The sequence below is a fragment of the Lissotriton helveticus genome, chromosome 1_1, assembly GCF_964261635.1.
Source record: "Lissotriton helveticus chromosome 1_1, aLisHel1.1, whole genome shotgun sequence".
Classification (NCBI taxonomy): domain Eukaryota; kingdom Metazoa; phylum Chordata; class Amphibia; order Caudata; family Salamandridae; genus Lissotriton; species Lissotriton helveticus.
The window spans coordinates 1,556,466,660-1,556,492,311 of record NC_136057.1 but is presented as its reverse complement, the minus strand read 5'-3'; positions in this window follow the sequence as shown (position 1 = coordinate 1,556,492,311).

Sequence of the window (25,652 nt, the reverse complement as noted above, 5' to 3'; positions counted from 1 at the left end):
AAAATGTCCATGGTGTTCCTCAGAAGCGGAGGGAATGGCTGCCATCACTTCTACTTTTAATGCTTAACAGCCAATGAACATTAAGCTCGGGAAGCTCCTCCTTGGAACACGTTACCCATTGAGATGTCCCTGATACCCAGCGGAGGGGAAGGAGATGGCTAGCAACACTTCTACTTTCAATGGTTTACAGCCAATCAACATTAAGCTTGGGAAGGTCCTCCTTGGAACACGTCAGCGATTCAGATGTCCCTCCTACTCCGCGGAGGGGAAGGGAATGCCTAGCAACACTTCTACTTTCAATGGTTCACAGCCAATAAACATTAAGCTCTGGAAGGTCCGCCTTGGAACATGTGAGCCAATCAGAGGTCCCTCCTACTCTGCGGTGGGAAAGGGAATGCCTGGCAACACTTCTACATTCAATGGTTTGCAGCCAATGAACATTAAGCTCGTTGTTGGAACACCTTAGCCAATTAAACGTTAATTTTGTTCCGCACACAGGGAGAGAACACACCCTCCAACATAATATTACATTTCCTCTAACAAACTGACACTACCATGATAAAAGTGAATACCGCATTATAAGTATACACTACTCCGCATTATAATAAAGAAAGGCCGTATTGTTGTTTTCCCGATATGATTTCCACTGCCTACTGAACATTACCGCAATACCGCGCATCGTTGTTTTGCAGACGTGATTACCACGGCCTATGCAACATTCACACTACTGTTTGTTCACTCGACACACTGCTTGTTGCAATATGGCGCATTGTATTCCTGACTGGCTTTTCAGAGCCTACGCAACCTTGCCACAATACCGCGCACCGTTGTGTACAAAACCATGGAAATTCCTCTGTTATAGTTAGTTGTACTAAGTATAACTCGCGCGCCCGCAATCCACTGCTGATGATCTCACATATTACATCATTCATCACCCACTTGTGGGACACCCCCGCGCCGCACGGCCACCAGCTGCTGCGTGTGCCCCTTGCCTCCCTGTGCCTCGCTGCTGCCTCGTTTACCGATTGCCGCCGCTGCGGTTGTTTTGCCCTTTGTTTTTACGTGAATTTGTGCCTGCTTGTCTTAACCTGATTTTTCCCTTGTTTTTTACGATTCTTTGTGCCTGTTTTGTTGAATCTCCTTTTCCCCGTGTTTTGCCTTCCTTCCTTTGTTGCCCGCCGCCCTCCGCCCTCCCTTCCCGCCAACGCCGCTTTTCCCCGCCCTTTTTGTATTCTGTACCCTCCCCGCTCCCGCCTCCCAGCTGCTCCGCCCACCCGCGCACTTCGCCTTAAATGGCGACCGTGCGAACGCGCAGCGTTGACGCGCAGCGGGCGCGCCGATTGTGCGCCGAAGGCGCGCCAAAGGTAAGCCCGTCTGCGCCCGTCCGCGCCTGGACCGCGCCCAGGGCCAGGACCCCTGGCCCACGAAGACCCCGACCGACCCGCCTGACATACGCCGCCGCCTCCCTCACCGCTCTCAACACCGGCCGACTTCCAGACTGCCACCAAGCCACCCCACGACGTACCCACGGACCTTTCAGCTGCCACGCCTGCAAATTCACCTGCATCCGGACCTGCCTCGCACCAGCGCCCGCCAAGACGAACACCAGCAGCACCCACCTCAAGTGCATCCTGATCAACACCCGCTCCGTCCACAGACACGCCATCAAACTCTGGAACCTCCTAGACGCCACAGCCCCTGACGTTGCCTTCCTCACGGAGACCTGGATGAACGCATCCTCAGCTCCCGACATCGCCATCGCCATCCCAGAGGGCTACAAGATCGTCCGGAGGGACCGAAACGCCAACCAGATGGGAGGAGGCATCGCCATAATCCACAGGAACACCATCCGTCTCACGACCAGCACCGACAACACCCTGACCAGCGCCGAACACCTGCATTTCCAGATCCACACCAACCCGAACACCACCCTCAGAGGCACACTGATCTACCGACCCCCCGGACCTCGCACACAATTCAGCGAGGACATCGCCGACTTCGTCAGCCCGCATGCCCTCCCCTCCGCTGACTACATCCTCCTGGGAGACCTCAAATTCCATCTGGAAAACAACAACGACCGCAACACCACCACCCTGCTCGACAACCTCGCCAACCTCGGACTCAAGCAACTGGTGTCCACCCCCACCCACCTCGCCGGACACACACTCGACGCAGTCTTCTCTTCCAGCACAGACATCGAGTTCAGCCACGCCACAGAGCTTCAATGGACGGACCACAGCTGCGTCCACTTCACCTTCAAGAGAACGACGACCCACCAACACCAGCAACAGGCCGCCCGCAGAAGCTGGAACAAGATCACAGCAGACCAGCTCGCCACCTCCCTGAGCCAGCACCCTCCTGCCAGCTCAGCGAACCCCAGCCAGGCCGCCGACAACCTCACGAAGTGGATCAGCAACTGCGCGGACGAACTCGCCCCTCTGAGGACCCCGCCTAGCAGACCCGGCAGCAAGAAGGCCCCATGGTTCACCAACGAACTCAAGAGCTCCAAGAAGAACTGCCGAGCCCTCGAGAAAGTCTGGAAAAGGGAACCGACACCGGACAACAGGACCTCCTACAAACTGGCCACCCGGAAACACCACCAGCTGATCCGCGCCGCCAAGAAAACAGCATTTAAGGACCGGCTGGACAACAACGCACACAACAGCAAGGAACTCTTTAACATCGTGAAAGAGCTTTCCAACCCCAGCGCAGGAAACAACGACGTCACCCCATCGCAAGACCTCTGCAACTCCCTCGCTTCATACTTTCACAACAAGATCAAGGACATACACAGCAGCTTCAACAACCAACCAACGCACACCGTGACCGAACAACCACCCCCCACCACCATCCTCCACGCCTGGACCCCGATCAACACCGAAGACACCATCCGCACAATGAACTCCATCCACTCCGGATCACCGACCGACCCCTGCCCTCACCACGTCTTCAACAAGGCCGACGCCGTCATCGCACCCCACCTGCGAGACATCATCAACACATCCTTCGACACCACCATCTTCCCGGAGAGCTGGAAACACGCCGAACTCAGCGCTCTACTCAAGAAACCAACAGCGGACCCCACCGACCTCAAGAATTACCGCCCCATCTCGCTTCTCCCGTTTCCAGCCAAAGTCATCGAGAAGACCGTCAACAAGCAGATGGCCGCCTTCCTCGAGACGAACGGATCCCTCGACCCCTCACAGTCCGGCTTCCGAGCCAACCACAGCACCGAGACCGCCCTCATCGCCGCCACCGATGACATCCGAGCCCTGATGGACAATGGAGAAACAGCGGCCCTCATCCTCCTGGACCTCTCCGCGGCATTCGACACTGTCTGCCACCGCACCCTAGTGCAGCGCCTCAGCAACGTCGGAATTCAGGAGAAGGCTCTGGAATGGATCGTCTCCTTCCTCGACGGAAGAACACAGAGAGTCCGCCTACCACCGTACAAGTCAGAGGCCTCCGAAGTCATCTGCGGCGTCCCCCATCTCTGAGCCCCACCCTCTTCAACGTCTACATGAGCCCCCTCGCGGCCATCGTACGCAAACACAACCTCAGCATAATCTCCTACGCCGACGACACCCAGCTGATCCTCTCCCTGACCAACGACCCCGCCGCCGCCAGAGCCAACCTGCACGAAGGGATAAAAGAGGTAGCCGAGTGGATGACGATCAGCCGCCTGAAACTGAACTCGGACAAGACGGAGATCCTCATCCTGGGCTCCTCACCCTTCGCCTGGGACGACTCCTGGTGGCCTCCCGCCCTGGGCACCGCACCCAAACCGACAGACCACGCACGCAACCTGGGCTTCATCCTGGACTCCTCCCTCTCCATGACCAGGCAAGTTAACAAAGTCTCCTCGACGTGCTTCAACATCCTACGCATGCTACGGAAGATCTTCTGGTGGATCCCCACCGAGACCAGGAAGACCGTCACCCAGGCCCTCGTCACCAGCCGTCTGGACTACGGCAACGCCCTCTACGCCGGTACCACCGCCAAGCTCCAGAAGAGACTCCAGCGGATCCAGAACGCCTCAGCCAGACTCATCCTCGACATCCCACGAACCAGCCACATCTCCGGACATCTGAGAGACCTTCACTGGCTCCCCGTCAACAAAAGAATCACCTTCCGCCTCCTCACCCACGCACACAAAGCCCTACACGACCGAGGCCCGAGTTACCTCAACAGCCGAGTCAACTTCTACGCTCCCAAACGCCACCTCCGTTCAGCCAACCACGCCCTCGCCGCCGTCCCCCGCATCCGAAGAGCGACCACAGGAGGAAGGTCCTTCTCCTACCTGGCCGCCAAGACCTGGAACTCCCTCCCTCCCGACCTGCGCCTGACCCAAGACCACCTCTCCTTCAGGAAGAAGCTGAAGACCTGGCTGTTCGAGCAGTAGCGGCACCCCCCCCCCCCCCCCCCCCCAGCGCCTTGAGACCCTACGGGTATGTAGCGCGCTCTACAAGTGTCAGTGATTGATTGATTGGTTGACATCACTGATGACATCTCAAATTACATCACTGAAGACATCACCGATGACATCATCCAGTGAATGTGGTTTGGTTTGTTATTTATATAATTATTATTATATATATAGGAATCTGCATTGAAGACTGAGTGGATGTAGAAGTGTCTGGATGGAGGATTTAGTACTATTGTGATTGACTGTGTAAGTGAGTAATTTAAAGTGTCTCACTAAATATATCGAATAGTGTTTATATATTATTTGTTTCACTCTTTGTCTTTTTGTGTAAACTATTGCATAAGTTGGTTACTGGGTATATGAAACACTATATTAGTTTTTAATTAGTTAAGAGAGTATTTGTATGAGAGAGTGAATATGTGTGTAGTTGGATGGAAGGTGTGTAACTGTCTAAAGATGTGTAAATAGTTGAGTAAGTACATATATGAGGTTCAGATTGTATGTGAAAACAGTTGTTTTGGGTGAGTGAATCTCTTTATGGGTGTGTTGATGAGTAAATATATTTCTCAATGATATATGTCCAACAAAGTAGAAATATAAAAGGCAATGTATGTGACAGTTGTTGTATATAAATAAGTATACATAAGACTCAGTGATTGTATGAGTGACTGTATCGAAAACTGTATACTTGTAATACTGATTTTATAACACACTAAGTATGAGTTATTATCCATATAAATAATACAGTGGTGTTTGTATAAGTGTGTAGCTTAGTAAATGTAAGTATGATCAATTGTTTGCATAAGTGGGCAGGATGACTGCATAAGTGAATAGGGTGTGTGCTGGTGTGTAATGTCGATTTAGGTGTATAAGTATATTTAAGAGTGTTCTATTGATCTTTGTTAGCATGTATGAGTGAATGTATAGGCAAGTGTTTAGATGTGTGTGTAGATCTAGGAATCACTGATTGGGTTTTAGAAAGTTGTATTGGTGTGTCAATGGATTCAAATATGGCACTCTGTATTTTACAGTGAGTGATCAAAGGTTATACTAGTGTATGATGAGGTGTATCTGATTGTCACGTGCATGATGTCATCAGTGATGTCATTTGAGATGTCATCAGTGATGTCATCAGTGATGTCACTGACCATATAATGAATGATGTAATATGTAACATCATCAACAGTGATTTGCGAGTGCGCAAGTTATACTTCGTACAACTAACTATAGCGGAGGAATTTCAATGGTTTTGTATGAGTAAAATGTCCAGCTAACTATAACACCCCTGAAACCTATGTTTTTTTTCAGTGAATTTCTAAGGTTTTTTAAATGATAATTCCTAACAATAACCTGCCTGAAACCTATGTTTTTTTCAGTGAATTTCTAAGGTTTTTTTAATGATAATTCCTAACTATAACCTGCCTGAAACCTAGGATTTTTTCAGTGAATTTCAAAGTTTTTTTAAATGTCAATATCTAACTACAATATCCCTATAACCTATAGTGTTTGTTAGGTAACATTTAAAAACATGTGTATACTTTTTATAGTAAACACAAACCTAACAGTAGTGTTTTATAACTTATAATTATACCTCCTAGTTTTATAGTATTTATTTTTTGGACATTTCCATCTGTATTTATCCATATATTTTTTTAAAATAATTGTATGTGTATTTACCCATATATATTTTGGGTTTTGTAAAAAAATGAATCTGAAATTAGTATACTTCCACATTTATTTTACTGATGAATATGCACTCATGGCTCAAAGACTGACCGTTTTCACTCGTGTAAACACTCTTAGATGATAAACTATACACAACCTTCATATTAAAATGTGCTAGTTTTATTATACGAGGATACATATTGCTCTTTAAGGCTCTTTACTAAAAGTCTTTTATAGTTTTAACCTTTTACTTTTAGAACGACAGACCTATTGGCCTACTACTCATCATTGACAGCATTTACAATCGCTCAAAAATAAACCCAATTTCGGTATTTATCCACACTTTAAAATAAATACAGAGAGGAAAATAAATACTTTTCTGTCTGTATCTATCTGTAAAAATCAATAAAAACATAAATCAAGGAGCCCTACTTATAATTTGAGAATATTTTCAACTTAATTAGCAGTAATTAACATATAAGTGTAGTAAAAGTATGACTCAGCACCTATAATACCTGACTTTGAAGAACAAAGTTCACAGTTTGATTCCAAAGTCCATCAGCATCTTAGCCCACCACTATCTCACTGTAGCTAACACCTTGCTTAATCTTCCCAACGCCCCAAGCGCCAGCACAACTTTCCGGGGGTAGCTTTACGCATTAAAAATGCTGGCATTTTTTTAATTAAAAAGCATAGTGATAACAATTATTAATAAGTTTTTTTCTTCTATTGTAAACAATTGTTTTTTTATATCTTCTATTTAGATGTTTATAATCATGAGAATGCAAAGGACACAGTATACGGGGTAACACTTTTTAAACTCTCCAATGTATGTAGATAATAAGGACCTTAAACGCGTTACCATGGAAATCGAAACCTTTACAGCTTTACAGTTTGTAACTTTTCCCAACACGTGCACAAGTTAAACAGTTAAAACGTGAGCACGTGTTAACTGTAAAACGTGACATCTACATAGGCGGAGCCGAATCTTTCTTCCATAGACTATTAAACAACCAAAAACTATATAAACCACACCTATTGTGCGATTAGTTTCATTTTTGCAAGTTATTCCTGCGTCGCCAATATGTGATGCAGGTTCCCTTTTCTAGCATTGGATTCTTGTTTTGCGTCAACAAACATATTCCGGAGTTGTAAGTTGTTTCATTATGGCAGAGTAGATAGTTATAATTTGTGGCTATTTGTCAATATTTAAACATTTATATCTAGAAAAAAGTGTTACTGCATGTTTTTCCCTTTTTCTCTGTAATATCAGCAGCTTGTTTTCAGAAACAGATAGATTACAACAAACGTTGCTCCTTTTCAAGCTCCTTTCAGCTTATATTATATTATAATATTGACACTGTACTTCGCTTCAGAGGTGTTGGTGACCTGTCGGCACAAATCCTAAACATTTACAATCAACGTCACCACCTTTCAGTTGTTAGTGTGTTTTCCCCTAGGGATTATATACTGCTAATATGTATATTATAATATTAACAGTTATGCTGATCTCAGTGGAGTTCATGACCCGTCGGAACAAAGAGTAAAGATATATAAGCAACGTCACCAGCTTCTGGTTTTTAGTCTGTTCCCCCCTTTTGATCAGTTACTGTGAATATATATATTATAATTTTCACAGTCATAATGATCTCAGAGGAGTTTATGACCCGTCGCCATGAAGATCAAACTTTTCGACCTCCCGGAGAAAAGAAGATATGAAAATAATAAACGCTCGAAAGTATTTAGTTATGGATCTTCTGTTAAATAGATAACTTTATTTTCCTTATCTTTTTACTGTATCAATGGTATCAATCGTTATAGTGTAATAGATTGTCTTATTGTTACAGAAGAGGAATAGGAGATTTTTCTGCACCATCTGTAATACAGCTTACGAAACATTAGAACGTACTTGCTCAGATATTTTTTTAAGGAGCATATTTTTTCGAAATTGCAGAATAAAAAATCTAGCTTTCATACATACTTTGTTACTTTAAATATTTGATAAACCCTACATTTCTGAATGTTATTTTCTAATTTCTATATTTCCCATTTGCGGTTCCTGTTCACCTTCTTCCTAAAGAATATATAGGACCAGTTCTGTATATTATAATAGTACTATCCAATATATTCTTAGGTGAGTATGTGAGTATGTGATTTGTTAGCAGAACAGTGCATGACCACTAAGCACTATGACAGAACGTTCCTGAATTCTACAGAATACAAAATTTTAAAAATAATAATGCATACATTTCTATGTAATATGAAGTCACTTGTATTTAACTGTTTTTTACTTGTTCTCCTGACCTCAGAAAATGTAGTGCGAGAGTGTTTGTTGTAGTACTTCAATTCTACTTTATCAAGAGACCCACTTACCGTGGAAGAAAAAACATTGGTTAAACTTTAAAGGCTACGAATTGCTGTCATGCACATCTCAGACCTCCATGATAAGAGGCGTGGCCATAATTGGCAAAGCGGGGTTAGGGGGGGCCAAAAGGTGTAAGGCGGATTCACTAGGCAGATGGGCAATATGCGAAATGAATTTAGGTATTACTATCTGCTCGGTATATGGATCCAACACAGATGAGTCTGAGGTCTTTAGTCCCATCGAAAATGAACTAATTGATTGGCACACCCCCATAGTATTATGTGGGGATTTTAACATTTCAGCGAATTTCTCGGATGACAGCCCATACATAGGTAGGAAGCCGAGGGTGTTCAGTGCGATAACATCAATGATGCAATCACATGGTTTAGAGGATGTGTGGGGAAATCTAGTGATGGGTGACCCAGGGTTTACTTATTTCTCGCATCCCTTCAATAAATATTCGAAACTGGATTATTTCATGGTCTCGACCACCCAGTTGAAGAGTGTCCAAATAAATAAGCTTCCAAAAATCTTGTCAGATCACAATCCCCTAGTCTTAATCATGGATATAAATAAACCATACAAGGTTCCTAGGCCTTGGACATTTGATAAAAAATTACTAGCAGATATGGATTATATTAATCACATGAAAATATGGTCCCAGGCCTTTTTTGATGCCAACAGATATAGTGCATCAAGGGGAGCAGTTTGGGATAGCTTCAAGGCGGGACTAAGAGGAGAGACCATAAGCTATACTACTCGTGTATGGAAAAAGACTAACAGGGAAAGGGAAGCATTGATGGGAAAGCTGAGTGATGCAGAGACACAACACAGACAAGATATAATTCTAGGGGTTCAATCTGTCGAGAGTCTACATAGAGTAAACTCCCTAAAAGCAGAGATCCAGAAACAACTAGCTATAAAGGCGGCAGCAAATTATCAAGCACAGAGATCACGCCTCTACGAAACTGGGGAGCAAGCAGGCAGAGCACTTGCCCTACGAATCAGACAGGTGGCTAGTAAGAACACAGTGACACAAATTGAACATCAGGGCCAAATATATGACAAATCAGGTGAAATTTTGGAGGCTTTCAGGAAATTCTTTCAAGAACTATATCAGGAGGAGGTGGGTGTAGAGGCTCCAAATATAAGTTGGCTAGACATGGGTAGCAAGTTAAAACAGGCCCACATCGAATCTTTGGAACAAGATATCACTATGTTGGAGGTATTTGAAGCCCTACAGGATTTGGCAGGCGGAAAGGCTGCGGGCCCGGACGCTATACCGCTAGAGTTGTACAAAAGCTTAAGGGAGGAAACAACACCGATGCTTTTAGATTTATTTAAAGGCGTCATGAATACAGGTATAATACCCGAGTCCTGGCAAGAAACTAATATAGCGATATTTCACAAAAAAGGGAAACCAAAGACTGACCCTGGTTCCTACAGACCAATATCTTTGATTAACAGCGATAACAAGCTATATGCAAAAATTATGGCTGTACGCATGGGGAGGATCATCGCGTCCTTGGTTTCCCCCTGGCAGCATGGGTTTATCCCATGAAGGGGTACCACAGATCATATTAGGAGAGCTATCACTTTATTTGACATCGGAGCTGCTAGGGGGGAGGAGGTCGCAATGATCCTCCTCGATGCGGAGAAGGCATTTGATTGCGTCAGATGGGGATTTCTCTGGAAGGTTCTGGAGGCAAGGGGGTTCGGTCCTAGATTCTGCCAAGCCATTCGGGCTATGTATTCATCACCTATGGCAAGAATTCAATTAATGGGTGAAAGATCTGGTAAGATTAACATAACAAGGGGTACGAGGCAGGGCTGTCCATGTTCACCAATCCTTTTCGCGCTTTATATAGACCCCTTAATTAAACAAATCATGAACAGTGTGGCCATTAAACCAGTATTCACTAATGGGTTTCAGACTAAACTTCTCGCGTATGCGGATGACTTAGCAGTTATCACCAAAGACCCAGAGTCAGCCATGAGGGAAGTAGTTAATATAACCGGTCGGTTTGGAGATGTGTCGGGTTACCGATTAAACGTGGACAAAACACAAGTACTATGCTCTAAAAAAATAGACAAGTTGGATGTTAGATATGTAGACTCGGTAGTTTACTTGGGCATAATAATAAACGCAGAACCGGGTAAAATAATTAATGATAATTATATACCGCTTATGCATTCGATGGAGACAGAATTAAAAAGAATGGATTCACTACAGCTGTCATTAATTGGGAGGGCTAACGTTATAAAAATGACAATGTTTCCTATTTGTTCTTTATAAATTAAGGTCAATCCCATTCAAAATTGATGAGAAGATTATTAAGAAGATCGAGGCTATATTCATGAAATTCTTGTGGCAATATGGCAAAATAAGGCGATCAAACAGATGTATGTCACTACCGCAAGAAAGAGGAGGGCTGGGACTGCCAGATATAAAGACCTATCATTTCGCATGTCTCCTCACAGACATGGCAATCCTATTACATCCGGGGGGCCCAACCCTCCGACAGGCGGTGATTCCATCAATTTTTCAGCTACTGGTGGGAAGTGAAGCAGTAGGGCTCTTATTAAGGAGAACCCAGAGGAGTTATTACAAGAAATTTGGGTATAAGACGCTTGAAGATGTATGGTATATGTGGAAAACTGTTAAAAAAATCCTAGATATACCCACTTTTCATCATAGTACACCACTCTGGAACTCAACACTTTTTCCAAACCTTAGCAGGGATGGAGCGTGGCGACACTGGGAGAGTCAGGGTATTGTGGAGCTGGGGCAAATAATGATTAGAGATCAATGTAGAACACTTGAAGAACTTAAGCAACACTATTTATTACAAGGTTATCAAGAATTTAAATACTTTCAGATTGTCAACAGAATTAAATCAATTAGGCCACGTATCACTTTGTTAAGGAGATATGAATTACTCGAGTATCTGAAGTCGGGGGGTCATAGAATTAGGGAGATATATAAAATATTTATTGAAGCATCAATGGATGATATGGGTAAAATGGAAGCTGCCTGGTCCAAAAAATTGGGGGATCCAGAAGTTGATCTTGATAAGGCTCTAGCTATGGATAAAAGGTTACTGCGCTCCTCGAATCCTAGGGCCCAACACTACAAGACTTTATTCAATCTATACTATACGCCGGAAAAATTATTCTCCTGGGGTAAAGCGGCAGATAGCAATTGTCCCAGATGTGGAAATGGTTCAGCTGACATCATACATATGTTCTATGGCTGCAAAAAACTAAAAAGCATTAAAACTGAAATAGAGCGGTTTCTAGAGGGGCTGCTAGATGCCAAAATTAATCTATCGCCAACCCTGATAATAATTGGATGTGATGTGAAACTAAATATGAGCATTGAGGCCGAAGCTTTAGTTTTCATCTCTGTAGCAATCCTTAGGATCCTAATTAGTGCAGCTTGGAAGGATATAGAAGCACCTACGTTTCAAATGTGGATGTGTAGAATGTTGGGTATTCATAACATTGAGGAAGCACTATATGAATTAAAGGGAGTCAAGACAAGGAAAATGGGTAAGCGACTCTGGGCCCCAGTAGCTGCCTAGAGGGCAGCTAGAGTGTACAAATGAATGACTCATTGGAATTGTAGTTATTTTATTTGCCTATTATTCTTTTTACTGATGGTTTATTTCTAAGCAACTATGTATGTATCTATGTATGTATTTATGAATCTGTAATTTACTGGTACGATCTCTCTCAAAAAAAAGAGTCAATTCTACTTTATCTAAAAGTAACTGATGCCCTTACATTATCAAGAATATGGGGCAACACTTTTACAAACTATAGCAGAAAAAAGGAGGGTATGGCCACGCTTAACTGATATTTTATGAAATTCCATTTCCATTGTCACCCCTTTCAGATATACAGTGTCAGTTTCTGAAGAAAGTTTATTTGTATTTGCTAAATAAAAACTGTTTCAAACCTAGACTGAAAATTTTGCTTCGCAACCACACCTCCCCATCAGAAAAGTAAACACCACATTATAAGTAAATAGTGCTCCTGGGAAGTATCTCACCCGCAAACTTGATAAAAAAAACACCACAAGACACTGTAATTTTTCCGCCGTGATTTGTACACCACATGGCAATTATAAAAATGGCCCTTAAAACATATAAAAACAATTTTTACCTTCATAATCCCTGTCCACCACCTTGTAACCACTGTACAGAGTTAATATTGATCCTAACCTCCCCCCTACTACTTTCTTTTCCCATACTCCTTTGGGAGTGCGTCACAAAATCATTGACAACAGTGAACCGTTCCCAGTCAATAAGGAGCAAACTTGTGCTTGAAACACTTTAGCCAAAAAAATGTCCATGTTGTTTCACAGAGGAGAAAGGAATGACTGCCAAAACTTCTACTTTTAATGCTTCATAGCCAATGAACATTAAACTTCGCAAGGTTCCGCTTGGAACACGTTACCCAATGAAAATGTCCCTAATACTCTGCGAAAAGGGAAGGAATCGCGGACAACACTTCTACTTTCAACAGCCAATCAACATTAAGCTTGGAAAAGTCCTGCTTGGAGCCGTCCGCAAATCAGATGTCCCTCCTACTCCACAGAGTGGAAGTGAATGGCTAGCAACACTTCTACTTTCAATAGTTCGCAACCAACCAACATAAAGCTCAGGAAAATCCTCCTTACAACATATAAGCCAACTAGATGTCCTTGCTACTCTCCGGAGCAGAAGGGAATTGCAGAAAACATTCCTACTTTCAATAGTTCGCACCCAATGAACATTAAGCTTGTTGTTGGAACACCTTAGCCAATTAAACGTTAAATTTGTTCCACGCACAAAAACAGAACACACCGTCCTACATATTAAGAAATTTCCTGTAACAAAGTGACTCTATCCGTAACAAAAGTCAACACTGCCTAATAAATAAACATTATTCCACATTATATTAAAGAAAAGCTGCAATAAGCTGCATTGTTGTTTTCCCGATATAATTTCCACAGCCTACTGCACCCCCTCCCAACATGAGGAAGTCCCGGGACTGTGGGAGCCCCAGCGAACCCCCGCTATTATATTTATTATATTTTCCACTGACTTCTTCTACGACTAACGGTTCCTATGGAAACTTTTTAAAACTTCAGAACAGTAGCTGTTTCGATTACCAACATTGTGTGGTAAACTTCTAACCTCTGTGCTCCCTTAACTGTTCCATGAACTGTTACTATGGTAACAGGCAGTAAGGAGTTTGGGGGGTAGGGTTGAAAAGTACTGGCTGTACAGAAACCGTTATATTTACCCAGGTTCCTTTACATAACAGAAAGTAAAGCAAAGTTAGACAGAACACTGTAGCAGATTTACAAGCCCCTTGTGCCACTTTCGCGTCACTTTTCCCGTCTTAAAAATGATGCAACAGTAACGCAATGAACTTGTAAATCTGCCCCATGCACATTACGAGCAAAAGAAGTACACAACTCTTTCAATTCTTTATCGATCACAATTAGACAGTGTTGCTTCACGATTCACAAGGCACTTCAATAAATACTTTGTGCCCATTTAAATGGGAGACGGGATTGTCGACATTACAAAACTTAGGAGCATATTCATAAACACAGCGTTAAAATTGTTGTCGCTTTAACGCAGCAAACTACAACAAAAACTACAAAAATGGACTTCAAAATCCTTTGTTATCTTACCGAAGATTTTTTCAACATTGCTGTTTGCTATGCAAGAGTGAGAGCTAACCCCCGGGGCTATAAAATAAATGGTTCCTACCCCCGGAACACAGCTGTTTCCTATGAGAGGGCGGGAGTCTCGTGGCTCCCGCCCTCCCATAGCAAACTTGGGGGCATATTATCAAGCTGTAGCGGCAGGAAACTGCCGCTAAAACGGCGATAAAAGGCTTGATAATATGTCCTTGTGAATTCCCATAGCAGCCCAGGTCTGGTGTTAACCTGGACTGCTATGGGAATTCACAAGGGCATATTATCAGGCCCATTATCGACGTTTTAGCTACAGTTTTCTGCCACCAAAGTGGCGATAATTTTACCGCAGTTCTTGATAATATGCCCCTAGGTTTGGATTTTGAAAGAGAGAGCAGGGAAATCTGTTCTCTCTTTCAAAATCCAAACTAGATTGCTTTTCCACATGCATGTTAGCATCTCCCCATGTGGAAAAGCAATGCCGGCTCCCAAACGACGTGGGGAGCCGGCTGGACCGTGAGGGCATTTTGGCTCCCCCTACGGTCCCCAACATTTTTTATAAGACCCTGGGGATGTCCTTAAGTTAGTTATAGTATGTAGATACTCTTTCAACAGATGTTCAGTTCCCTACATGATTACATGTAGGGAACATGATTAATCTGCACATGAATACAGGGCCACTTGAAATGAGGAATACACTTCTGAAATGACTGCTTTTTAGCTTTCATTGTCTGGTGTATTTTACTCTTAGTCAGTGAGATTTTTATTGAAATTATAATAGTAGGTTTAAATTTGATTTGTTTTATATTTGCTGCTGGAGATAGGGAGCTCCTAGGGGTTGCATGTATTCATATTGTTTTTTGCACTTGATATTTTTATAATTTATATTTAGCAACGGATATTTTATCAACGTTCATTGATTTTTAAACACATCAATGATGTTTACCCAGAAGACATCAAAATTAAAATATATTTTCTAACTTTAACCTCTGAGGCTCTCCTAAGGTTCCTGGGCTTAGGCTTAGTTGAAGTAGGCCTTTGAAAAAGATTGGTCACCTTCCCTATCTGATTCCCTAAAATATATATCCCCAAACGTTAACTCCACACATAGAAGAGGAGGCAGGTTTGTCTTGATATGTCTTCAGGATCACACCAATTGGTTGTACTCCAATATAAATATTAATAAAGTCAACACATTAATATATTTCTTGCAACAGATAGCATCTTTAGCAATCTGCTCTTACAAAGGAAAAATAGTCCTAAGTGTTACCCCCAGTTGATAAAACATTTATGACAGGAGAGAAGAGGATAGGAACTAACATTGGAAAATATTGCGTGTTTTGTAGTCTTTTCATTGACCACATTGATTGTTAAACCCCTGGGTGACAGTAAAGTAACAAGTTGTAACAATTTATGGTTTGTATTGACCATCTGAGAAACTGAAGCAACAGTATCTACAAATAGTATGGTTGGCACAGGCTCCATAGTGTTCTCAAAATCTATCAAGAACATTTTTCACATTGAAGGAGATGACATATAACCCTGCCTTACTCCAGAAGGATTGGACTGCTCTAGGGTCCAAATATACTCAGTTTAGAAGCCAGACCTAATGCACTCTTGAGCTCAATAAATGTTGCATCCAAAGAAGGCTTTTCCACTGAAACATGCTTGGTACAAGTAGTACACAATCTGCTTCAACCAATCAATAAACTTAACTTTACATTTAAGACTAAAATGCATAAAAATACATGGATAAAATGTATTTCATTCATTTAAAACAATAAAAAATATTTCAGTGCAATCCAAAACAACATCTAATTTATTTGGGGTTTTCGGATTATTTAAATATATTAAATTTAGGTTTAAAAGCAAAAAGATTTGACGTCTCTTAATAGGGAAATTCTAAAAAAAGAAAATCAGCATATCACATAGTTTAAAATAGGACGTATAAAACATAATATACCCAAGTTACATTGAAGAGCATAGCCACAAATTCACTTTCCTTCAAAATCTCACAAATGTTAAATGTGCAGCGCATATTCTAATCATGAACAGTCCTTTAAATACAGTCATCGCACTGATACCCTTATTCAATTGATAAAATATTTGTAACTCCACTAGATTTTATAACTACCAGTAGATAAACGGCAATTACATAGCATACAAATGGGGTTTCTAGTTGTTGAAGAACCATAAATGCATCCTTAAAATAACACAGATTAAATTTTTCCAACAATGGCATAATAAACTTCTTCCATTCTACAACATAAAAAGAACAAAAAATGTAAATGTGCAGAGAAGATTGTTTAGACTTTGCATCACAAGGACAGAGGGGGAGATGGCTTAATGAATATATATTTGAGAGGTAACCCAGCATAAGCGGTATATAGTTCAAACAAAATCTCGTCATAAAACACATGCCGGGAGTTCCCTACAAAAGAAAGATATGACATAGAGCCAAATTTTACTTCCAGTAAGGCTTGATCAGTACTGTTATTTTCCCTTAATGCCTTTCCCATCAGTCCCTCATGCTTTTTTCCATGAAAATTTCTTTCAGCTTACTTTTAGGAAAGCTTTCGCACAGTGTTGGTGTAACGTACAAATCCTCCAAACCCAGCGAAATGAAGGATTCTCTGACATAAGATATCCACTGAGTTTTAAGAACATTTGGTTTAGTGGTACCGTTTTGCATTTCCAAATTGATAGCCACAATAAAAGCGGAGCCATTTTAATAGTATCACAAATAAAAGGGAAATCTAATTCTTTGTGGGATATACAAATTTAGCAAGCTCCTGGGACAGACAATAATCTTTTTTACAAATTTGTTTTCCACCTTTTGTAATCCCCCCCACATCTACAGTCCCCCAGAATGCCGCTCCAAATGTAGCTATTCATTTTGCTTTTGCAAAATGCATTTTAGCCATTTCTTGACTAGGTTTACCTCCCAGTTTTTTTTTAAATTAGAAAATTCCCGCTATGCTCCTGCCTAGATGGTCTATTTGCACCATTTCTTTCCATCTCAGTTTAGATTCAAATAGGACACCAAGATAGCCAAATTGATCAACTTGTTCAATATTTGTTATTATTAACTTTAAGGTCAAAATCGGCCATAAGAGCTGTATATTATGGTAAACAGTCAAAATATCGAGTAAAAAATATCGAATGGACATAATACCGAGTTTAAAATATAGAATGGACAAAATATCGAATGGACAGAATATAGACATCAAAAATATCGTTTTTAAGGTAAGTAATGTAATATCGAATGTTAAAAATTCAGAAAGTTAAAATATCGAAGTATATAATATAGGTTATTAAAATTATCGAATTTTTAATAATACCTAATTTTTATAGTGTTTTTTATGTTATTATATGTGTGAAAAGGGTGTATTTATGTTATAATTAATTTTAATTAATGATTTTTTTAAAAAATGTTTGTGTAATTTACGTCTGTAGCGGGTTGTGGGTTTATAGGGGAATAGGATGGGAAGTAATTTAATTATAATTAATTAAATATGTAAATTTATTTATTGGCATTCATTTTTAATTAATTGTTAATTAATTTATATTTGGTAATTAATTAAATGTTAAATGGCAATTAATTTTAATTAATGGATTAATTGCTAATTATGTTAATTTTACTAATTTATTTTCTGTAGCGGGTTGTGGCGTTATGGAGGAATTGGGTGGGAAGTAATTTATTTATAATTAATTAAATATGTAAAAATATTTTTGGGTATTTTTTTAGAATTAATTGTTAATTAATTTATTATGGGTAATTAATTAAATTTTAATTGCCAATTAATTTTATTTAATTGATTAATTGCTAATTATGCTAATGTTACTAATTTATTTTCTGTAGCTGGTTGTGGGTTTATAGGGGAATAGGGTGGGAAGTAATGTATTTATAATTAATTAAATAATTCAATTTATTTAATTGTATTTAATTTGAATTAATTGTTAATTATTTGTTAATTAATTAATTGTTAATTTGTAAGTAATTTGGATTAATAGGTAACTAATAATAATTATTTTTTTTAATTTGTAATTTTAATTGATTAATTATTATATGATATTAAATTGGTAATTACTTTTAATTATTTTTTTATAGATATTAATTTATATGTTTTTTAAATAATATATGAAGTATTTACTTTCCCTACTGTTGCACTCTCTGGAGTGGGAATAGTAATTTTTACCCCTACGCTATCCAACGCTTTCCCTACTGTTGCACTCTTTGGAGTGGGAATAGTAATTTTAACCCCTACGCTATCCAACGCTTTCCCTACTGTTGCACTCACTGGAGTGGGAATAGTAATTTTTACCCCTACGCTATCCAACGCTTTCCCTACAGTTGCACCCACTGGAGTGGGAATAGTAATTTTTACCTCTACGCTATCCAACGCTTTCCCTACTGTTGCACTCTTTGGAGTGGGAATAGTAATTTGAACCCCTACGCTATCCAACGCTTTCCCTACTGTTGCACCCACTGGAGTGGGAATAGTCATTTTTACCTCTACGCTATTCAACGCTTTCCCTACTGTTGCACTCACTGGAGTGGGAATAGTAATTTTTACCCCTACGCTATCCAACGCTTTCCCTACTGTTGCACCCACTGGAGTGGGAATAGTAATTTTTACCCCTACGCTATCCAACGCTTTCCCTACTGTTGCACTCTTTGGACTTGGAATAGTAAGTTTTACCCCTACGCTATCCAATGCTTTCCCTACTGTTACACTCACTGGAGTGGGAATAGTAATTTTTAATCCTACGTTATCCAACGCTTTCTCTACTGTTGCACTCACTGGAGTGGGAATAGTAATTTTTACCCCTATGCTATCCAATGCTTTCCCTACTGTTGCACTCACTGGAGTGGGAATAGTAATTTTTTACCGATACGCTATCCAACGCTTTCCCTACTGTTGCACTCATTGGAGTGGGAATAGTAATTTTAACACTCTTGCTATGCTACGGTACTAATATTGTATAGTATGTTAATATATATATATGTTTTAAGAAATAAAATTGTATTTTTTTATAACTTAAATTAATTATTTAATAATTTAAAGGTTATTTAAGTATTTTTAAGTATATTTTAGTTATTTAAATTTAATATTTTTTTAATTTTACATTAATTTTAATAAATTCGAAATTTTTACAAAGTACATATTTTCAAACGATATTTTTGACTCGATATTGTTGTACTTACCTGTTTGTAGATAGGACTTCGATATTTTTGTACTTACCTGTTTGTAGATAGGACTTCGATATTTTTGAAGTCGATATTTTGGAGTCGATATTTGAAATGCCTATATTTTTGTAGTCGATATTATGTCAGTGATCCATATATTATTCTATAAGTGTTTGAAGGGCCCAAGGGGCACTAACCAATAGAACAGCATCTTACACGTATAATAGGCTCGGAAGGGGAGTTGCCTGTGCATTTGGAGCATCTTTAGTCTTTTAAGTCAGGGCCTCATTCAAATTGTTTGTATAAAGAGCAAATCAAAAGGGGGCAAGTACACAGCACTGCCTAACTCCTTTCTCTATTTCAAAAGGTCTAGTACACTCCCCCTCAATCCCATAACAAACTGTGGCTGTTGCACCAGTGTAGAGTTGTCTTATTAAATCAGTTATTGATAGTCTCTTCCCCCATAGCCTCCATGATGGACCACAATTTGCTATGTGCTACACAGTCAAATATATGGCCATGTCTGAACTGGGGTAGCAGTGTGGGCTAAAGAACGGTGATGGATTAAACCCAGATCTGTTGACTGGGTGTGAGTGTTTGATTGGTTCAGATGCTCCGTTCATCACCACCCCCTTTTGTACCACACAGTCAAATGCGGCAGACAGGTCCATGAACGCCCAGTAAAGATCACCTGCCTTTGTGATGGTATATTTTGCTGCTATTAAGGTCAAGTTCAGGCATTGATCAAGGGTGCCCCTCCCATATCTAAAGCCGTACTGAACTTCGGCCAAAAGATTATTTTCCTCTACCCAATTCTCAAGCCTATTTAGTAGAACCTGGCTCATGTGTATTGCCATACTATTTATCAATTATAGGGGCAATAATTAGCGAGATTTGACGGTTCACCTTTTTTATGGACTGGTAATATTAGTGAGTGCTTCCATGCAGGTAACTGCCCTTTTTTCACTATTGAATTGAAAATAATTGTCAATAGGGGGACCATAGTTCTATGTTGCAAAAGAAAAGCATCCACCGTGATCCCATCTGGTCCTGCGGCTTTGATAGGGGGTGAGACAGAGAAAGAGCGCGCTTAATTTCTTTCAAATTAAAAGACATAAATTGTACCTTCTTAGAGGAGCAAATTGTCTCATTTGGAGCAAGATGTTCTCCCTTTTGGAATAAAGCTTGGAAATGGGTTACCCAATTTTCCTCACTTATGTGCACATCAAGGGTTGGTCCCTCCTTGTCCGACCATAGAGGGAAATCAATCACATTTCAAAAAGCTTTGCTATCATTTTGGAGTGAAGCTTGCTTTAGAATATCCCATGCCTCAGCCTTTAATTGCTTCAGCCTATTTACTATGGCCATTTTTTAATTTGATCTTAGAGTTCGAATTAGGTTTTTTTCTTGTGGTTGGTTTTTTAGGAGTTTACTTAGCTTTGCTGAAGCTTCTGAGCAGGTTTTATCAAACCAGCGCTATTCAGGGACAGTGTAGTTTGGCCTTGGATGGGTTAATTGTAGTTTTAGATGTACTTGAATCTTTTTAAATGCTTCAAACACCTCTTAGTCTTCGGTCATGGAATCTAAGCAAAGCTGGACATCATTATATTCAGAAGTTATGGTCGTAGCGATTAGAGTGACCTCATCAACTTTATCCCATCTTAATGTATACACATTTTTCCTTGCAAGAATGGGTTTGGGAACAGATTTCTTACCTTTTTACCATCGGTCCTCCATATCATTTCACATACGAGCATCCCGTAGTTGCTGAAATATGTCATTTTTAACTTTGACCTTTGTGATACTATTTTTAAATGTATCACATGTAATTACATAGTCAAATGTAGATCTGTGATGTAACCTTTGGAAAGTAGGATGAAATTGGAGGGTGGGGACCATGTGGTTTAAGTCTAAGATTTGCTCATTCCTAGGTTCTAGTTCCCAAGTCACCAATATAGAACTTAGGGAGTTTCACTAGGATGAGTGCATAAAATGGTGAATTTGGTCTCTGTTTTGGTCTACTATCCCAAGAATCTCGGTTTCTCTCTTGGGCACTTTCCTACATGAAAATCACCAATCCAGATAATTTGTAGGGGAAATAGGCGGCGAAGAATTAGGTTTTCATCTAGGCACTCTATCACTGATGTGGGATTATGAAAGTTATTGTTATAATGGTTTATTAGCAATAAATCCCACTTGTTATACCCTTTTATTATAAACTATGAAAATAAGGAGAGTTATTCCAAAATTTCAGGTCTTTAAATGTGGTTGTATTTGCTAGCATAGTAAGAATACCCCCTTAGCTCTACTCCCTTTCAATTGAAGAGCTGGGGTATAAAAGGACCAGAAGCCATTTAAATAAATCGATTCCATTTCACAAGTTTCGTGGACACATATAATCTGTAAGTTTGTTAATTTATTTAGCCACGCCTTGCTATCCTTTTTGTTTTTATAACCTGCAATATTCCATGATAGGAAGGAGTAGCTTATTTCAGTTCTCTCTGTTACCGCTATCTCTGTTCCCTTATGATGTGCATCTCTTAATACCACCCTGAAGCCCACTACTTCTGAAACCTTGCTAATTACCTTGCTTATTACTGCAGTGTCCGCACTCTCTAAATTCTTTCTGTGACACAGTGATAAGCTAATTGGAGTAGGTAATGTGGAGGGGCTTGCAAGTAAATTGGAGGAGTCCAGGTTTTCAGATCGTAGAAATCTATTTGTAGTAGGGATTGTCAAGTTTTCTCTTGAGATATGGAGATTTCTAGAAGTAGCTGGATCCATACCTGTCCTACATAGCTGTGATGTCAGGTTAAAAACTGGTCTATAAAAGTATCCAAGGGGCACAGGCTATATCTGAGACCCTGGTGATAGCACATGGGAAAGTTGTGCTAATAAATATGCCACAATCTTATCGCTGTCAAAATTAAGGACAATACATTCCCCATTGCAGTTCTTAGGTGATTGGCCTCCCCATGGTGTTCTCCTAGCCACAATGAAATGGTCTTGGATATAATGTCCCATCCTAACATGCTTGATTATCTAGTGCCTTGCTTTGTTCGTGAGTTGGGCAGTGGATTTTCTTGTACCAAATTTAGGACTGGGGCATTGACAAATAACAGGACAAAGGTACAGGCAGCCTGGGAAAATGTAGTGCCAAATGAAAATATCCCCCCCTACGCTCAAAGATAGGGGAGGGCAATTGCTCCCTAATAGGAGGGTTTCTTACTCTCTGGGCAGGCATGGCATCTGTCCCTTCTGCTGTTTTTTGAGTGATAGAAAAATTTGCCTCCGGGTTAGCATGAGGCCCTCAACAGCTACTTCTTCCATTTAAAACCCCGGCCAATTCATTTATGCCCTGTACTATGGGCGATGCTCCTAGGGTAGGGGGACTCTTGGTAATCTTTGGCCCTTGTTTTCTCTGATTACTTATAATAGGATCAGATACAGTTGCTGGTATATTTGAGGTTAAATTCCGTTGTAAGGACATTTGTTATGTACTTGGCTCTAAATTTCTCAAGACAAGTAAGCCATTATCCATTATATCTTGTATCTTTAACTCAACAGAGTCTAACCATTGCCTTAGGGGTTGTGACATTAAAATCAATTTTTTTAAAATAAGGTTTCTAGATTAGTGGGGGACTAAGCCAGTGAAAGCCAACCACAGCACCGAGACCGCCCTCATCGCAGCCACAGACGACATCCGAACCCTACTCGACAATGGGGAAACAGTGGCCCTCCTCCTCCTGGACCTCTCCGAAGCGTTCGACACGGTCTGTCACCAAACCTTAATTCAACGCCTCAGCAACATCCGGATACAAGATAAGGCACTGGACTGGATCATCTCGTTCCTCGCCGGAAGAACCCAGAGAGTCTGTCTCCCCCGTTCAGATCTGAGGCCACCGAAGTCATCTGCGGCGTACCATAAGGTTCATCGCTCAGCCCCACCCTCTTCAACGTCTACATGAGCCCCCTCGCATCCATCGCACGCCAACACAACCTCAACATCATATCCTACGCCGACGACACCCAGCTGATCCTCTCCCTCACCAAAGACCCAACCACCGCCAGAACCAACCTACACGAAGGGATGAAAGAAGTAGCCGAGTGGATGAAGAACAGCCGCCTAAAACTGAACTCAGACAAGACGGAAGTCTTCATCCTGGGATCATCCCCCTCTGCCTGGGACGACTCCTGGTGGCCCCCGGCCCTAGGCAGCGCACCCAAACCAACGGACCATGCACGAAACCTGGGCTTCATCCTAGACTCCTCCCTCTCGATGACCAGACAAGTCAACGCCGTCTCATCATCATGTTTTAACATCCTATGAATGCTCCGAAAGATCTTCCGATGGATCCCCATCGAAACAAGGAAGACGGTCACCCAAGCACTTGTCACCAGCCGCCTGGACTACGGAAACACCCTCTACACCGGAACCACAGCCAAACTGCAGGAAAGACTTCAACGCATTCAGAACGCCTCCGCACGACTCATCCTGGACATACCTCGACACAACCACATATCCGGACACCTGGAGACCTGCACTGGCTCCCCGTCAGCAAGAGGATCACGTTCCGTCTCCTCACTCACGCACACAAGGCCCTCCACGACCTAGGACCCAGATACCTTAACAACTGCCTGACCTTCTACACCCCCACCCGCCAACTGCGTTTGTCCAACCAAGCCCTCGCCGCGATTCCAAGCATTCGAAGATCCACCATGGGAGGTAGATCCTTCTCCTACCTGGCGGCTAAGACCTGGAATTCCCTCCCCTCCCACCTCCGTCGTACCCAGAACCACCTCTCCTTCAGGAAGCAACTCAAGACCTGGTTGTTCGATCAGTAGCGAACTCCTCTCCCCTAAGCGCCTTGAGACCCTCTGGGTGAGTAGTGCGCTATACAAATTTCTGACTGGATTGGATTGGACTGTGCAGTTTCCTGGATTTCAAACTGAGGTTTTGGAGTGGTCTGAATAGATTAAATCTTTCTGGGTCTCTTAGATTTGTTGAGTAGGGATTATTTCCATCACTGCCTGAGAGGTGAACAGGGGGAACTGAGTCATCATGGGATACACTAGTACCTTCCCCAACTCCCTTACAGCCTTGATTCCCTTGAGGTATGCTATCAATAGTGTCACCCAATATATTTGCACTAATCAAAGTTCTTTCACTGCCAAGGGATAGCCTCCTTTTAAGTAGTGCAATCTCCTTGGAAATGGAAGTAGTAGCTTCACCCAAAAAAGAGTCAAGAGCTGTCATAGTTACCCCATTGGAGTCCATCGCGTTAACCTTTTTTCCCATTTAGGAGGCTTCCCAGTAGCTGAAAGCCCTTAAGAGCCAGGTGTTGGAGGGGGTCCCAGCCCCGCTACCTTTAAACCGGAGTACTGGGTAATGAGACTTAATAAAGTTGACCATTACCTAAAACACCTTAAAGAGGATTTGCCAAGACTTATAGCGATCACAGACAAACTATGGCCCTCTCACAGTACAGAAAGCTCCACCATAACCACAACTGACACCCATACAGACATCCCCCAACTCCAGGACTCTCACACAGCCAACCTTGAATTGCAAACTACACCCCCTAATGATTCTTCTTGACCAAAGAGATCTAATCAAGATCTTTCAAACAATGAGATCCATGAACTCCTCCTAATACAGGAGGAGTTCATGGATCTCAAGTCCGTAATAAATACGTGCAAGGCGGATCAAAATCAAATCCAATCCATCCAGGCGAACCCATTCAGAACCGAATTACAATAACAGAGGAATACACAAGAACAACCTTAAGCAAGTCACTTTATCAAAAATGGCCTCTCATCATAATAATAAACAGCTAAAGTGCATGCTCCTCCACTGCAGATCAGCAAATAAACACGCAGCAGATATCTACAACCTCATTCTCGCACATAGGTTCGATATAGTTATCCTCACCGAAACATGGTTAAACAACTCATCTCATCCCATCATAGATCTACTAGTCCCACCATGTCACAAGTAACCCTGGGCGTAGTCCGCGTATTAGCGCTATGCGTAGCTACGCGAAGTGCACTTCGCACTACGCAAGCTACGTGTAGCTAGGCGAACTGCGTAGTGCACTGTGCAAAATGCTGTTTGCACTTATTGCACAGTGCTGGATGCTTGTCCACACTGTGCAATCAGTGCAAACCGCATCTTGCACAGTGCAAGCGGTCGTTTTCTGCCGCTCAAGTAGATTTCAACTCGAGCAGCAGCTTTCTCAACCCTTACTGGTAGTTTCTCATCACGAACGGTCGCGAGCATAACCGACCACTCGCAATGAGAAACCTGACC